The sequence below is a fragment of the Symphalangus syndactylus genome, chromosome 12 (genome assembly GCF_028878055.3).
Source record: "Symphalangus syndactylus isolate Jambi chromosome 12, NHGRI_mSymSyn1-v2.1_pri, whole genome shotgun sequence".
In the NCBI taxonomy this organism is placed as follows: Eukaryota; Metazoa; Chordata; class Mammalia; order Primates; family Hylobatidae; genus Symphalangus; species Symphalangus syndactylus.
Genome location: NC_072441.2, coordinates 3,968,747 through 3,975,678, shown reverse-complemented (window position 1 = coordinate 3,975,678; position 6,932 = coordinate 3,968,747).

Here is a 6,932-nt window from a genome sequence, read left to right as displayed (position 1 = left end):
TCTGTGCATTCAACTAACAGAGTTGAACCTTACTTTTGATTGAGCCGTTCTGAAACACTCTATCTGTAGAAACTGCAATTGGACATGCTAAGCGCTAAGAGGCCTACATTGGGAAAAAAAATATCTTCAAATAAAAACTACACAGATGCATTCTGTGAAACATATTTCTGATCTGTAAATTCAGTTAACAGAGATAAAATATATTTTTGATTGAGCAGTTATGAAACACTCTTTTTGTAGAAAATGCAAGTGGAGATTCGGAGCGCTAAGAGGGTAATAGTGGAAAAAGGAATGTCTTCCAATATAAACTACACAGAATCATTCGGTGAAACTTCTTTCTGATCTGTGCATTCAGCTAACAGAGTTAAACCATATTTTTGATTGAGCAGATCTGAACACTCTTTCTGTAGAAAATGCAACTGGACATTTGGAGCGCTAAGAGCGTAGTAGTGGAAAAAGGAATATATTCAAATATAAACTACACAGAAGCATTCTGTGAAACTTCTTTCTGATCTGAGCATTCAGCTAACAGAGTTAAACCATACTTTTGATTGAGCAGTTTTGAAACACTCTGTCTGTAGAAAATGCAACTGGACATTCGTAGAACTAAGTGGGTAATAGTGGAAAAAATAATATGTTCAAATATAAACTACACAGAAGCATTGTATGAAACTTCTTTCTGTTCTGTGCATTCAACTAACAGAGTTGAACCTTACTTTTGATTGAGCCTTTCTGAAACACTCTTTCTGTTAATACTGCAATTGGACATTCTGAGCGCTAAGAGGCCTCTATTGGGAAAAATAATATCTTCAAATAAAAACTACACAGAAGCATTGTGTGAAACTTATTTCTGATATGTTCATTAAGCTAACAGAGTTAAACCATACTTTTGATTGCGCAGTTCTGAACACTCGTTCTGTAGAAAATGCAAGTGGACATTCGGAGCACTAAGAGGGTAATAGTGGAAAAAGGAATATATTCAAATATAAACTACACAGTAGCATTCTGTGAAAATTCTTTCTGTTCTGTGCATTCAACTAACAGAGTTGAACCTTACTTTTGATTGAGCCGTTCTGAAACACTCTTTCTGTAGAAACTGCAATTGGACATGCTAAGCGCTAAGAGGCCTACATTGGGAAAAAGAATATCTTCAAATAAAAACTACACAGATGCATTCTGTGAAACTTACTTCTGATCTGTAAATTCAGTTAACAGAGATAAAACATATTTTTGATTAAGCAGTTATGAAACACTCTTTTTGTAGAAAATGCAAGTGGAGATTCGGAGCGCTAAGAGGGTAATAGTGGAAAAAGGAATGTCTTCCAATATAAACTACACAGAATCATTCGGTGAAACTTCTTTCTGATCTGTGCATTCAGCTAACAGAGTTAAACCATATTTTTGATTGAGCAGATCTGAACACTCTTTCTGTAGAAAATGCAACTGGACATTTGGAGCGCTAAGAGCGTAGTAGTGGAAAAAGGAATATATTCAAATATAAACTACACAGAAGCATTCTGTGAAACTTCTTTCTGATCTGAGCATTCAGCTAACAGAGTTAAACCATACTTTTGATTGAGCAGTTTTGAAACACTCTGTCTGTAGAAAATGCAACTGGACATTCGTAGAACTAAGTGGGTAATAGTGGAGAAAATAATATGTTCAAATATAAACTACACAGAAGCATTGTATGAAACTACTTTCTGTTCTGTGCATTCAACTAACAGAGTTGAACCTTACTTTTGATTGAGCCTTTCTGAAACACTCTTTCTGTTAATACTGCAATTGGACATTCTGAGCGCTAAGAGGCCTCTATTGGGAAAAATAATATCTTCAAATAAAAACTACACAGAAGCATTGTGTGAAACTTATTTCTGATATGTTCATTAAGCTAACAGAGTTAAACCATACTTTTGATTGCGCAGTTCTGAACACTCGTTCTGTAGAAAATGCAAGTGGACATTCGGAGCACTAAGAGGGTAATAGTGGAAAAAGGAATATATTCAAATATAAACTACACAGTAGCATTCTGTGAAAATTCTTTCTGTTCTGTGCATTCAACTAACAGAGTTGAACCTTACTTTTGATTGAGCCGTTCTGAAACACTCTTTCTGTAGAAACTGCAATTGGACATGCTAAGCGCTAAGAGGCCTACATTGGGAAAAAGAATATCTTCAAATAAAAACTACACAGATGCATTCTGTGAAACTTACTTCTGATCTGTAAATTCAGTTAACAGAGATAAAACATATTTTTGATTGAGCAGTTATGAAACACTCTTTTTGTAGAAAATGCAAGTGGAGATTCGGAGCGCTAAGAGGGTAATAGTGGAAAAAGGAATGTCTTCAAATATAAACTACACAGAATCATTCGGTGAAACTTCTTTCTGATCTGTGCATTCAGCTAACAGAGTTAAACCATACTTTTGATTGAGCAGATCTGAACACTCTTTCTGTAGAAAATGCAACTGGACATTTGGAGCGCTAAGAGCGTAGTAGTGGAAAAAGGAATATATTCAAATATAAACTACACAGAAGCATTCTGTGAAACTTCTTTCTGATCTGAGCATTCAGCTAACAGAGTTAAACCATACTTTTGATTGAGCAGTTTTGAAACACTCTGTCTGTAGAAAATGCAACTGGACATTCGTAGCGCTAAGTGGGTAATAGTGGAAAAAAGAATATGTTCAAATATAAACTACACAGAAGCATTGTATGAAACTACTTTCTGTTCTGTGCATTCAACTAACAGAGTTGAACCTTAGTTTTGATTGAGCCGTTCTGAAACACTCTTTCTGTAGAAGCTGCAATTGGACATTCTGAGCGCTAAGAGGCCTATATTGGGAAAAAGAATGTCTACAAATAAAAACTACACAGAAGAATTGTGTGAAACTTCTTTCTGTTCTGTTTGTTCAACTAAAAGTGTTTAACCTTAGTTTTGATTGAGCCGTTCTGAAACACTCTTTCTGTAGAAAATGCAAGTGGAGATTCGGAGCGCTAAGAGGGTAATAGTGGAAAAAGGAATGTCTCCAAATATAAACTACACAGAATCATTCGGTGAAACTTCTTTCTGATCTGTGCATTCAGCTAACAGAGTTAAACCATACTTTTGATTGAGCAGATCGGAACACTCTTTCTGTAGAAAATGCAACTGGACATTTGGAGCGCTAAGAGAGTAGTAGTGGAAAAAGGAATATATTCAAATATAAACTACACTTAAGCATTCTGTCAAACTTCTTTCTGATCTGAACATTCAGCTAACAGAGTTAAACCTTACTTTTGATTGAGCAGTTTTGAAACACTCTGTCTGTAGAAAATGCAACTGGACATTCGTAGCGCTAAGTGGGTAATAGTGGAAAAAGAATATGTTCAAATATAAACTACACAGAAGCATTGTATGAAACTTCTTTCTGTTCTGTGCATTCAACTAACAGAGTTGAACCTTACTTTTGATGGAGCCTTTCTGAAACACTCTTTCTGTTAAAACTGCAATTGGACATTCTGAGCGCTAAGAGGCCTCTATTGGGAAAAATAATATCTTCAAATAAAAACTACACAGAAGCATTGTATGAAACTTATTTCTGATATGTTCATTAAGCTAACAGAGTTAAACCATACTTTTGATTGCGCAGTTCTGAACACTCTTTCTGTAGAAAATGCAAGTGTACATTCGGAGCGCTAAGAGGGTAATAGTGGAAAAAGGAATATATTCAAATATAAACTATACAGTAGCATTCTGTGAAAATTCTTTCTGTTCTGTGCATTCAACTAACAGAGTTGAACCGTACTTTTGATTGAGCCGTTCTGAAACACTCTTTCTGTAGAAACTGCAATTGGACATGCTAAGCGCTAAGAGGCCTACATTGGGAAAAAGAATATCTTCAAATAAAAACTACACAGATGCATTCTGTGAAACTTACTTCTGATCTGTAAATTCAGTTAACAGAGATAAAACATATTTTTGATTGAGCAGTTAAGAAACACTCTTTTTGTAGAAAATGCAAGTGGAGATTCGGAGCGCTAAGAGGGTAATAGTGGAAAAAGGAATGTCTTCAAATATAAACTACACAGAATCATTCGGTGAAACTTCTTTCTGATCTGTGCATTCAGCTAACAGAGTTAAACCATACTTTTGATTGAGCAGATCTGAACACTCTTTCTGTAGAAAATGCAACTGGACATTTGGAGCGCTAAGAGCGTAGTAGTGGAAAAAGGGATATATTCAAATATAAACTACACAGAAGCATTCTGTGAAACTTCTTTCTGATCTGAGCATTCAGCTAACAGAGTTAAACCATACTTTTGATTGAGCAGTTTTGAAACACTCTGTCTGTAGAAAATGCAACTGGACATTCGTAGCGCTAAGTGGGTAATAGTGGAAAAAAATATGTTCAAATATAAACTACACAGAAGCATTGTATGAAACTTCTTTCTGTTCTGTGCATTCAACGAACAGAGTTGAACCTTACTTTTGATTGAGCCGTTCTGAAACACTCTTTCTGTAGAAACTGCAATTGGACATTCTGAGCGCTAAGAGGCCTATATTGGGAAAAAGAATGTCTACAAATAAAAACTACACAGAAGAATTGTGGAAACTTCTTTCTGTTCTGTTTGTTCAACTAAAAGAGTTGAACCTTAGTTTTGATTGAGCCGTTCTGAAACACTCTTTCTGTAGAAAATGCAAGTGGAGATTCGGAGCGCTAAGAGGGTAATAGTGGAAAAAGGAATGTCTCCAAATATAAACTACACAGAATCATTCTGTGAAAATTCTTTCTGATCTGTGCATTCAGCTAACAGAGTTAAAACATTCTTTTGATTGAGCAGATCTGAACACTCTTTCTGTAGAAAATGCAACTGGACATTTGGAGCGCTAAGAGAGTAGTAGTGGAAAAAGGAATATATTCAAATATAAACTACACTTAAGCATTCTGTGAAACTTCTTTCTGATCTGAGCATTCAGCTAACAGAGTTAAACCATACTTTTGATTGAGCAGTTTTGAAACACTCTGTATGTAGAAAATGCAACTGGACATTCGTAGCGCTAAGTGGGTAATAGTGGAAAAAAGAATATGTTCAAATATAAACTACACAGAAGCATTGTATGAAACTTCTTTCTGTTCTGTGCATTCAACTAACAGAGTTGAACCTGACTTTTGATTGAGCCTTTCTGAAACACTGTTTCTGTAGAAACTGCAATTGGACATTCTGAGCGCTAAGAGGCCTCTATTGGGAAAAATAATATCTTCAAATAAAAACTACACAGAAGCATTGTGTGAAACTTATTTCTGATATGTTCATTAAGCTAACAGAGTTAAACCATACTTTTGATTGCGCAGTTCTGAACACTCTTTCTGTAGAAAATGCAAGTGGACATTCGGAGCGCTAAGAGGGTAATAGTGGAAAAAGGAATATATTCAAATATAAACTACACAGTAGCATTCTGCGAAAATTCTTTCTGTTCTGTGCATTCAAGTAACAGAGTTGAACCTTACTTTTGATTGAGCCGTTCTGGAACATTCTTTCTGTAGAAACTGCAATTGGACAGGCTAAGCGCTAAGAGGCCTATATTGGGAAAAAGAATATCTTCAAATAAAAACTACACAGATGCATTCTGTGAAACTTATTTCTGATCTGTAAATTCAGTTAACAGAGATAAAACATATTTTTGATTGAGCAGTTATGAAACACTCTTTTTGTAGAAAATGCAATTGGAGATTCGGAGCGCTAAGAGGGTAATAGTGGAAAAAGGAATGTCTTCAAATATAAACTCCACAGAATCATTCGGTGAAACTTCTTTCTGATCTGTGCATGCAGCTAACAGTGTTAAACCATACTTTTTATTGAGCAGATCTGAACACTCTTTCTGTAGAAAATGCAACTGGACATTTGGAGCGCTAAGAGCGTAGTAGTGGAAAAAGGAATATATTCAAATATAAACTACACAGAAGCATTCTGTGAAACTTCTTTCTGATCTGAGCATTCAGCTAACAGAGTTAAACCATACTTTTGATTGAGCAGTTTTGAAACACTCTGTCTGTAGAAAATGCAACTGGACATTCGTAGCGCTAAGTGGGTAATAGTGGAAAAAAAAATATGTTCAAATATAAACTACACAGAAGCATTGTATGAAACTTCTTTCTGTTCTGTGCTTTCAACTAACAGAGTTGAACGTTACTTTTGATTGAGCCTTTCTGAAACACTCTTTCTGTAGAAACTGCAATTGGACATTCTGAGCGCTAAGAGGCCTATATTGGGAAAAATAATATCTTCAAATAAAAACTACACAGAAGCATTGTGTGAAACTTATTTCTGATATGTTCATTAAGCTAACAGAGTTAAACCATACTTTTGATTGCGCAGTTCTGAACACTCTTTCCGTAGAAAATGCAAGTGGACATTCGGAGCGCTAAGAGGGTAATAGTGGAAAAAGGAATATATTCAATTATAAACTACACAGTAGCATTCTGTGAAAATTCTTTCTGTTCTGTGCATTCAACTAACAGAGGTGAACCTTACTTTTGATTGAGCCGTTCTGAAACACTCTTTCTGTAGAAACTGCAATTGGACATGCTAAGCGCTAAGAGGCCTACATTGGGAAAAATAATATCTTCAAATAAAAACTACACAGATGCATTCTGTGAAACTTAATTCTGATCTGTAAATTCAGTTAACAGAGATAAAACATATTTTTGATTGAGCAGTTATGAAACACTCTTTTTGTAGAAAATGCAAGTGGAGATTCGGAGCGCTAAGAGGGTAATAGTGGAAAAAGGAATGTCTTCAAATATAAACTACACAGAATCATTCTGTGAAACTTCTTTCTGATCTGTGCATTCAGCTAACAGAGTTAAACCATACTTTTGATTGAGCAGATCTGAACACTCTTTCTGTAGAAAATGCAACTGGACATTTGGAGCGCTAAGAGCGTAGTAG